This window comes from Ranitomeya variabilis, chromosome 6 (assembly GCF_051348905.1).
Source record: "Ranitomeya variabilis isolate aRanVar5 chromosome 6, aRanVar5.hap1, whole genome shotgun sequence".
NCBI classification, from domain to species: Eukaryota; Metazoa; Chordata; class Amphibia; order Anura; family Dendrobatidae; genus Ranitomeya; species Ranitomeya variabilis.
In genome coordinates this window covers 542,566,642-542,576,764 of record NC_135237.1, presented here as the reverse complement: position 1 = coordinate 542,576,764, position 10,123 = coordinate 542,566,642, and positions in this window count along the sequence as shown.

Here is a 10,123-nt window from a genome sequence, read left to right as displayed (position 1 = left end):
AGTGTATAGGAAAAGTGGGGGAGGAGGAAGGGGGGGAAAGGGAATGGAGAGATGAGGGGAGGAAAGGAAATAAGTAACCAGAATGTAGACAGAACTGTTATTAGTTATAAAGACTTTTGTCTCCATTTCTGTCTATTGTCACTAACCTCTATAATCCTATATTCAAAGGTAAACTATATACATAAGAATAAACTCTGTATTCTATAACTCCAGACATCGTTGTCTGCTAATTAGAACTTTGGTGGATGGTGTTCCAAATTTTCCACTTTCTATACTTTATTTAGATTTAAGTTGTAAACAGCATCGCAATATATAATAATAATTTTTATTTTTTCTATTAATAATATACATTTTTTTCATTTTCCCAATCCCCTTCACTCCCTCACCATTCCCTTTTCTCTTTGTTCCTCCCTTATCTTAGCGCCTTATTATATTTATACAAATACATATTGCTACACAGGTATCTCATTGCCATTTGGCTCTTAGTACACCACCCCCTGACGAAGGATTAAATTCGAAACGCGCGTCGGGGTGTGCGCTGTACTTGGACCGGCGAGCCTGAAAGGTATACACCACCTCTTTTTATTATTCCTGGGCTTGATTGCATATATATATATATATATATATATATATATATATATATATATATATATATATATATATATATATATATATATATATTTATTTGTCTTGCACTAGTTTTGTGCACTTATATTGCCTGTTCCTTTTCACAATGTTGTGTTTTTTTAATTACTAATTTCTTATTTTTACACATGGTCTAATTACCACATATACAATTTTTTTTATATATTATTGCATATATTTTATATATTTATAGATTTTTTTTACACATAAATATCAACCCTCTAACGTGGAGAAGACCCTATTGTGCTCGTGCATTTCTCTAAAATATTAAGTTCTGTTTTTCTATTGTTTCAAATACTTATTAAATGCAATAAAATCCAAATTAATTAGGTAAAAATCATACAATGTGATTTTCTGGATTTTATTTTTAGATTCTGTCTCTAACAGTTGAAGTGTACCTACGATAAAAATTACAGAGCTCTCCATTCTTTGTAGGTGGGAAACTTTGAAGAGAAGGAATATAAACCAGGTCACCCATGATGCATAAGCTGAATTTCGGGAGCACGGACCCGCAGTGTCCAGGCGTGTAGAATCCAAAAGAAGAAAATGTCCAGCTTCATCGAATTTGTGAAAAAAAGTTTTCTTTATTCACAAACTTAAATATGGAGGATACAAACTTCAGCACAAACCATATGGGTACGAATCTCAACGAGTTTCTGGATATTTTCTGTCTAATATGTACAAGAGATATCATAGCTGGTAGTGAAAACAGAACAAAAATCTGCTAAAAAAATAATTTATAAGTGACTTAATGACCAAAAATAATATAATTCCTAATGCAAAGGTGACCATCACTGTTTATCCTGAAAAATCAACTGAATGATAGGTACATTTTAAACAATATATGCAGAATTAAAGGGAATCTGTCACCAGGTTTTTGCTACCTCATTTGAGTTCAGCATAATGTAGAGACGGAGACCCTAATTTTAGTGATGCATCACTTACTTGGCTGCTTGCTGTAGTTTTGATAAAATCATTGATTTATAAGCAGGAGATTATCACTAAAGAACTAATAAACCTGCTGCCATGTTGTCCTCCATATTTATGAGCTCTGTATAACCCCACCCCATCACTGAGGTGCTAATCAGAGGTGTGGACGGGGTTATGCACAACTCAGCATTCAGAAAACTGCTAGATCTGCAGCACAGAAACTGTGATTTTATCAAAACTACAGCTAGCAGACCAGTAAGTGACACATCGCTGGAATCAGAGTTTCTCTCTCTACATTTTTACGGTGTCAGTTGAGGAAGCAAAATTCTGGTGATAGAATCCCTTTAAGGGCAATAATTTTTTGCAATAGGCCTTTATTAAACATTTGGAACAATTTGGCTTCTCTCGACTTCTGTGTATTCTAGAACATAAACTACAGAATGAGTTGACAGCTAGTCCATCACGGAGACCGACTGTCACTTAGGTTTATATCTCTTTATCTTTCCTGAATGATCTTTTAATCTAACTTACATACACTTCTCTCTGCTATACAATGTATTGCTTCTTCTTACTACACAGGCTTGTTTATGGTCTATCTATACAATACAAAATAAAATGAATACAAAGAGGTAAATGTGTCGAACAATGCAACCACTTTTTTAAAAGATGAAAAATATATTATTTCCAATTAAAATGTATTAGCAGGTAGAATGTTGATTTTTTGGGGTTTGGAGGGAAATTGTCACAATTGCGTCACGTCCTCCTTGGAAGATCTGGGGTTAGAAGATCACAAATCTTTCATTTAGCCTGTGTGTTTGTGTCCCATATTAAATGGATTTGGTTTCCTTTGGTGCTGTATAGGTTAATCACCCTTTCTATGCTGGTCAAAAACTTGCAGCTCTATTTTCTGCTGCTTCTGATCTGGTCATTACCTCTCCCTATAAAACCTGGCCAAACCTTCTCTGCCTTGCCAGTGAAAGCTTTGCTTCCTAGCTCTTGGGGACTCTGTGCTGAGTTGGAGATCATTGTTGCTCCTGGAGATTGCTGTGTGTTTTGGGGTGTTTGCTTTCCTCATTGTCCTATTCCCATTTGGTTACTACATTCCTATCCTTCCCTGTATACCTCTCTATCTTTGGTGAGTGTTTGAATGTTTGTTGCTTTCTGGTATCCCTGTTTCGTCTTTGTGTCCTGTTTGCCTTATATTTCTGTCCCATGCCTCATGGGGTGGACGAGGGGACGGATAAGTGTTTAGTACCCTCAGGACAGGGATAGTTAGGGCTCCAGTTCCAGGGACAGTTTGAGGCCTTTCTTCCTTACCAAAGACTGTCAGAGGGACAGAAATTATATCTAATATTCTGATTATGTCGCAAAAATTTTAGTTTTTTTAGTCTCTCGAATCATTTGCAATACTCTACACCATTAATTGCTGTAGGTGTCTGTCCAAGGCGCTCATTCATGACAGTATAAGAGGGGAATAGTTACACGGATGACATCAAACTATTACTCGTAGCCCACCGAGATCAAAGACTAGAGAAGAGATTGTCAGGGAGCTGAAAAAAGCAGGTGTTTGTAGGACGCTTAAAGTAGTCAAATGTCATGCAGCTGCAGTGCAGTACAGCGCAACCTTCACCAGGGGGAGCTTTATAGGGAAGCGAGACTGCACACACTGAGCAGCAGAATAGATGCCACCTAGTGGCAAGAGAGTAGTCAGAAAAGCCGAGTCAGGGCACAAGATAGCACGTCAGTACAAAAAGGATTTAAACAGAAAGGATAGTCAGGACGTAGCAAGAGATCAGTAAACCAGGATGGGCAAAATACGGTACAATAGGGACAAATCAAAACAGAGTCAATAGCCAAGCCAGGAGGTCAGAATAAGAGAATCAAGCAGAACAGACAAACGCAGGGAAAGGGCAGACAGAGGGAGATAATAGACACAGGACAAGTCAGTGTTCACAGAAGGACAAACCAAGGGCTTCCAGAGTCAGGTTCACAAGCCGAAGACAGAACTATAGCTGCCACTGCCAGCAAGATTCATGGGAGCTAAATAGCAAACCTGAACCCAGAATGAGGCAGAGCATAGTTAACCCTTGACATGATCCGTCCAAAAAAGGGCAGACACTAATAAACCCTTGAACGGATCATGACACCAATGTTTTATGGTGTATTGACAAGACTGTTAGATCAAAGACCAAGAAAAGAGGTAGGACATGGAGAGCAGCGCAGAAGATGGGCCGTCCGCACAAAATTATATAGTACCTACACCATTAAGTCTTAATAGCAACCTATACGCCTTTTTACTGACCTAACAAATAAGAGAATATCGCACCCCGATACAAAAATCATGGCTGGTGAACTCCCGATATGATGTTGTGAATAGCGACAGCAGCAGTTAAATGGCTAATAGCAGCAGAGGGCTTCATCTTGAATCCCATAGGCGCCCCTCAATCACGTTTGTATGGTCTTGATGGCTGACCTGGGAACCTGAAGCCAAGTAATGTTGGAATGTTAGCAACAGTTTAGTGGAAAAAAACTGTAATTTTTCATTCCATTGATTCCATGTTGCATCAATTCTTGTAAAGCACCTAAACGATTATCAAACTCCTTAAGAGCAGTTTGGAATACATTGAGAGATGCTGCTTTTAAAATATCACTTTTGGAGCTCTTGGCAATTGCCCAGTTTGCCTTTCCCTTTCTAAGGTTGGCCCTGGGTTCAAGATGGCCGTATGAAACATCTGTCTTGATACATTTCCCCAATAGTCTTATTTGTCTAATCTTTCATCTTCATCAGCATTGATGCTTTAAGGCACTGGAACTGGGATTTCAGGACTTTGTAAAAGACGTGTCATGGCCAAAGTTACCGTGTAGCCTGAGCCTTATGAGAAGACGTTACAATGCTGTGCTGTCCGGACAGCATCATGGACACAGTTTGCGCCCCACAGACTTTGTTCTCTTAGTAATTCGTTAGTCGGTTCTGCCAATATTTGGCTGTAAGTCTTAGGTTACTAGAAATATCTGGGCCAAGTAAAAGAAAGGGCGACGCACAATTTGAAAAGTCGATGTGCAAAAATGCAAAATCTTCTTATCGAAAAAAATCAATTTTGAAATTTTAACATTTTTCATTTAAAAATTTATTCCGGAAGCCGGAGGACCAGCGGGGAGAAGCCCACACCGGAGCGGCAAGAGAGCCCCGAGCAGAGCGGGAAGCCCCGCCGGACCCTCGTCATTCCGGAGCCGCCGGGACTCGGAGAGGACAGATGCAACAGTAAGCGCCCCCTCCCCCTCCTCCACAGCATCCCGGCGCGAAGGTAAAGAGCCTCCCTGCCCACGCTGAGGCCTGACGCGGCAGAGCGGCTGAACACAGAGGACATTCACGGGGGGAGGTGAAGATCCCTGAGGGCGCACGGACTAGACAGAGCTCCGCCTCGGTGCCGCAGATCTGACCGGAAGTAAGAGGTCCCAGGACCAGCACTCTGTAAACGCCTAACAGCTGCGTGACTGCCGCGCCGGTGCCGGTTTACCATAGAGCTCCCACGCTCCATATCCCACATCTCCGTGCTTGGGGACCAGGCACCCTCCCCTACAGGGGTGAGCAGGCCCCGGAGGGATAAGTCCTTGTGAACACTAATAGCACAGCTATAGGCGGGGGTGGCGTTAATCTCCCCTCCGAAGACACCGATATTTCGGTCACAAACCATATAGGACCTGAGGCCTACAGAGCCCTACTGACGCTCTGAGAACGTGGTACTTTTAAGCAGCAGAAAGCAGCAGGCCGCAACGTCGTAACTGGGACTGACCACACTAAACACCGTAACAATAGCTCTCAGACTGCACTGTTATCCCCTGCATGCGACTCATCCCGCAACTAAGTGAAATGAGTTAAGAGAATAAACTTTATTGACGGGGCGCATGCGCAGAGTACAGCAATGACAGACATGTTGTGCTGAGCTCTGCTACCCGACGGACCCCATTTAACCCTTTCCAGTGACCGGAGCACAGTAAATATAATATCCCCCCCCCCCCCCCGGGACAGTTTATCTTTGAGAGCGGGGCAATTTGTAATGCCGAAAAAGGGAAGCGCAACACAGCCGGCGGGCCGCACTATTTCAGACCTCCTTATGAATGGCACCCCTTCCAAAATGGCTGCAGCAGTTAATCCTCCACCTGCCTCTGCAACTCAAGGTGGCGGGAGCGCAGAGCGGGATGACATTTCCCCACACTCTGAAGCAATGATATCAATGGCTGCCCTCACGAGGTCCCTGCAAGAAACCTTTAGAGAGGAACTCACCACCGCTATGCAGGGTATCTCATCCCAGTTGCAAGACCTAGCGCAACGCACAAACAACTTGGAGGAAAAAATGGATGCTGTCTCAGACGCGCTGGAGGAGAATCAGGAAACTCTCAAGCGGCATACTGACCGTATTACTGAGCTAGAATTGAGATGTGAGGACTATGAGAATAGATCCAGAAGAAGCAACATATGAATTAGAGGACTTCCTGAACATGTTGTTGCTCTTAAAGATACAGCAGCAGCCCTCTTTACGGCCCTTCTACCTGACCTGGACTCGGCCCTTCTACATATTACAAGAATACACAGGGCACTGGGCAAGCCATGATCTAATGATATGCCCAGAGATGTAATACTAAAGATGCACTATGAGGAGACCAGTGATCAGATCTTGCTGGCGGCTAGAAACCATCCTATCTTAACCGGCCTGCCAGACTCAGTGCACATTTATGCAGACATTGCGCCCACCACACTGGCCAGGAGAAGGGCCCTCAGGTCAATTACGACCTCTCTACAAGAGGCCCAGGTCAAATACAGGTTGGGCTTCCCATTTGCCCTTATCTTCACATTCAAATCCCAACTCTATACCTGCCGGTCCCTAGAGGAAGGAACTCAGGCCTTAATTAAGGCTGGTATCTCACTATCTTCAGAGACATCCTCGCTCCCACAGAGAAAATCCAGGCCTGTAAGGGAGTGGAGGAACCATCCCAGAACAAGAAGCCAAAACACTCAGATCACTTGACTCGCATAACCCAGGATTTGGCATCCCCAAAATGTTTTATGTAACTTTGGGTTATGTTGTGAGGCCAGTTGTTGGTTTTGCCCTGCTCTGAACCTAGGTCATCTACCTAGCAGTTAATGCTCGGTCTATTTACAGTTGAACTACCTACTATTACATTAACTAGTACCCTTCTCCCTACTCCCCCCTTCTTCATTATTCCCCCCTTTTTTTTTTCTCTCTCTCTCTTTTCCCTTTCTTATCTCTCTTTCCCTCCCTCTCTCCCCTCTTCCCCATATTATAAAGTCAACCTTATATGATTCAAGGGTTGGGGTTCTCGGGGTTGCATCATGCTGCCCAACCTCGGCGAATTTTGGTGTCCTTCTTAATATGGGACCCCAGATTGCCGCATCTTGTGGGCTCAATGCCCTTTGGAAAACTTATGTTATGTTTTGTGTCGACGTCTCCCCCCTGTTTGTCTCTTTCCTTTCGTTTCCGCATAGAGATTATTGCTGTGATGGTGAATCTGTGGGCCGAGGTCGGGTGGAGGGCAATGGTTTGCCTCTTATTAGCAGTGTCCACTTAATTAAGCATGTGTAGAGTGCTCTCCCATAATGTGAGGGGCTTCAACTCGCCTCTAAAACGTAAAAAGGCCTTCCTCGATTATCGGAAGCACAACCCGGATGTAATCTGCATTCAGGAAACCCATTTTTCCAATTCATCCCATCCCAAATTCCTGGACGCACATTATTCGAAATTCTTCCTTTCAACCTGGGACCGCAAAACGAGGGGCGTGGCTATTCTAATTAAAAACAGCCTTCCATTCCAACCCACTAACATGTACTCAGATCCTGAGGGCAGATTCATTATCCTGATGGGAACCTTGCAGGGTCTAAATATATGCATTGTTAATAGTTACCTGCCAACTGCCGCTCAGACTCGGGTCATACGTCTAATCTTATCAAAATTAGCTTCACTCTCCTATCATCACCTTATCTGGTGTGGCGACTTCAATCTCACTCTGAGCCCGTCACTTGACAGCAGTTCACTGAATCGAGCAGACATATCAAAAACAGACAGGAAAAAAATCCTACAAATGCTGAAAGTAAATTGTTTGGCTGATATCTGGCGAGAGCTAAATGGCCCTCAGAGGGGATATACATATCTCTCCCCCGCACAAAAGTCCTATTCCAGAATTGACTTACATCTCACCTCTTCCAAAACACTCTCCTCGGTTCTATACTCCCGACATATAGTATCGTCTTGGTCAGACCATGATGCCGTCCTTTCTGCATTTAACTTTACCATTACCTCTTCTAGGCTGTTCAGGTGGAGACTGAACGAGTCCCTTCTAGTAGACCCAATGGTCTTATCTACTGTAAAGGATGAGCTGAATCTATATTTCCAAACTAACAATACCGCAGACGTGTCCCTGGGAACTGTGTGGATGGCACACAAAAAATTTATAACAGGGACCCTAATCAAAATTGCCTCTAACAGGAAAAAGCAAAGGTCTGAACTACAATTGCAATTAGAAAATAAACTCTCAAAATTAGAACAGGCAAACCAAAACCTCCCCTCACTTTATCTAATCAAGAAAATTCGTGAAACTAAATTACAACTCAATACCATTTTAACCAATAGATCAGAAAGAGCCCTGACATGGACTAAATCTACTTTTCACAAATATGCTAACAAACCAAGCAGCATGTTGGCCCGTAAGCTTAGGAGTAGAGAGCTACTGAATAGTATCCCCTCCATTAAAGATCCTACAGGCCGTATCACTGCCCACCCAGATGTAATATATAAAACGTTTCAGCAATATTATCAAAACCTATACTCCCTCCCGCAGCCCCCTTCCCCAACTCGCATCCAGAACTTCCTCAAAGATCTGACACTACCTAAAGTCCCGGATTCAGACATAGCATATCTCCAAGCACCAATCAACTCTGATGAAATAAAGGCAACGATTAAAAATGTAAAAAAAAACAAGGCTCCTGGGCCTGATGGGCTCACGGCACAGTACTACAAAAAATTTGACAGCTTACTCATACCTCATATACAGAGCTTTTGTAATGCTCTACTAAACAGAGCTCAAATGCCACCTGAATTTTACATTGCCCACGTAACTCTAATTCCAAAACTGAAGAAAGATCACCTTTACCCCAAAAACTATAGGCCTATTTCATTGCTAAACATAGATTTAAAAATTTTTACATCTATAATCACGGCCAGAATAAATAAAATACTGCCCATCCTAATCCACCGGGACCAGGTAGGGTTCATCCCCAGAAGACAGGGCCCTGACAATATTAGGAGGAACCTTAATTTAATACATTCAGCTAATCACTGCAAGCAATCCTCACTCTTGTTAGCACTCGATATAGAGAAGGCCTTTGACTCGGTATCATGGTCATACTTGTTCGAAGTCCCCGCTAAGTTTGGCTTCCCGAGTGGTATTACCTCCTGCCTTAAACCTCTGTATGACCACCCCACAGCCTATCTGAAATTACCTTCAAACCAGCCTACCCCTATTAACATACAACGTGGTACCAGGCAAGGTTGTCCGCTTTCCCCAGCCTTATTCGCCCTAGCCATGGAGCCCCAAGCGGAAGCTATTAGAGCCAACCCCAACATTAAAGGGCCTACAATCAGAGATGACCAATACAAGGCTAGCCTTTTTGCGGATGATCTACTATTGTCCATAGTCAATCCCACAATTACACTCCCAAACCTTTTTGTCGCTCTCCATGAATTTGAACTGGTCTCTGGCCTCAAGATTAACGTCGACAAATCTGAAGCCTTGTTCATTAACACCCCCAGGGGTACACAAAACAACATAACAGCGCAATTTAAGTTTACCAGAAATGAACAGTCCTTAACCTATCTCGGCATCAATCTAACCTCCCATAGGTCGACTTTATTTAAATGGAACTATGCCCCCTTAATCAGAAATCTCAAATCGGACCTTACCAGATGGTCATCTATGTCCTTATCCTGGTTAGGTAGACTACACGCCATTAAGATGGTTTCCTTACCACGATTTCTGTATGTTTTCCGATCTTTACCCATTCCTCTCCCTGCCAAAACGTTACTAGATATCCATAACACGATTTCTAAATTTATATGGCAGGGGAAAAGACCTAGGATAAGACTTAAAACCATGTTTATTAGTAGAAGACGAGGAGGTATGTCTCTGCCCAACTTCACTTTATACTATAGAGCGGCCCAACTAGCCCAGCTAATAAGTGCTAATGCGGACAAACACAGCACACCCAGATGGGTGAATCTCGAATCTCACCTCCTGACCCCATTCACCCTACCAGGCCTCATGTGGTCGTTGCAGAGACTCCCGAAAGGGATCCATACATCAGCTCCATTTACAGCACACTCCCTGATGTTATGGAGGAAGGAAAGATTTAAACATTCCCTACAATCCAAAACCTCCTTAATGACGCATATTTTTCATAATCCAGCTTTTCCGCCAGGGTTGGAGCCTCGCTCTTTCCATTGGTGGGTATCTAGGGGTTTAATTACCCTTAAAC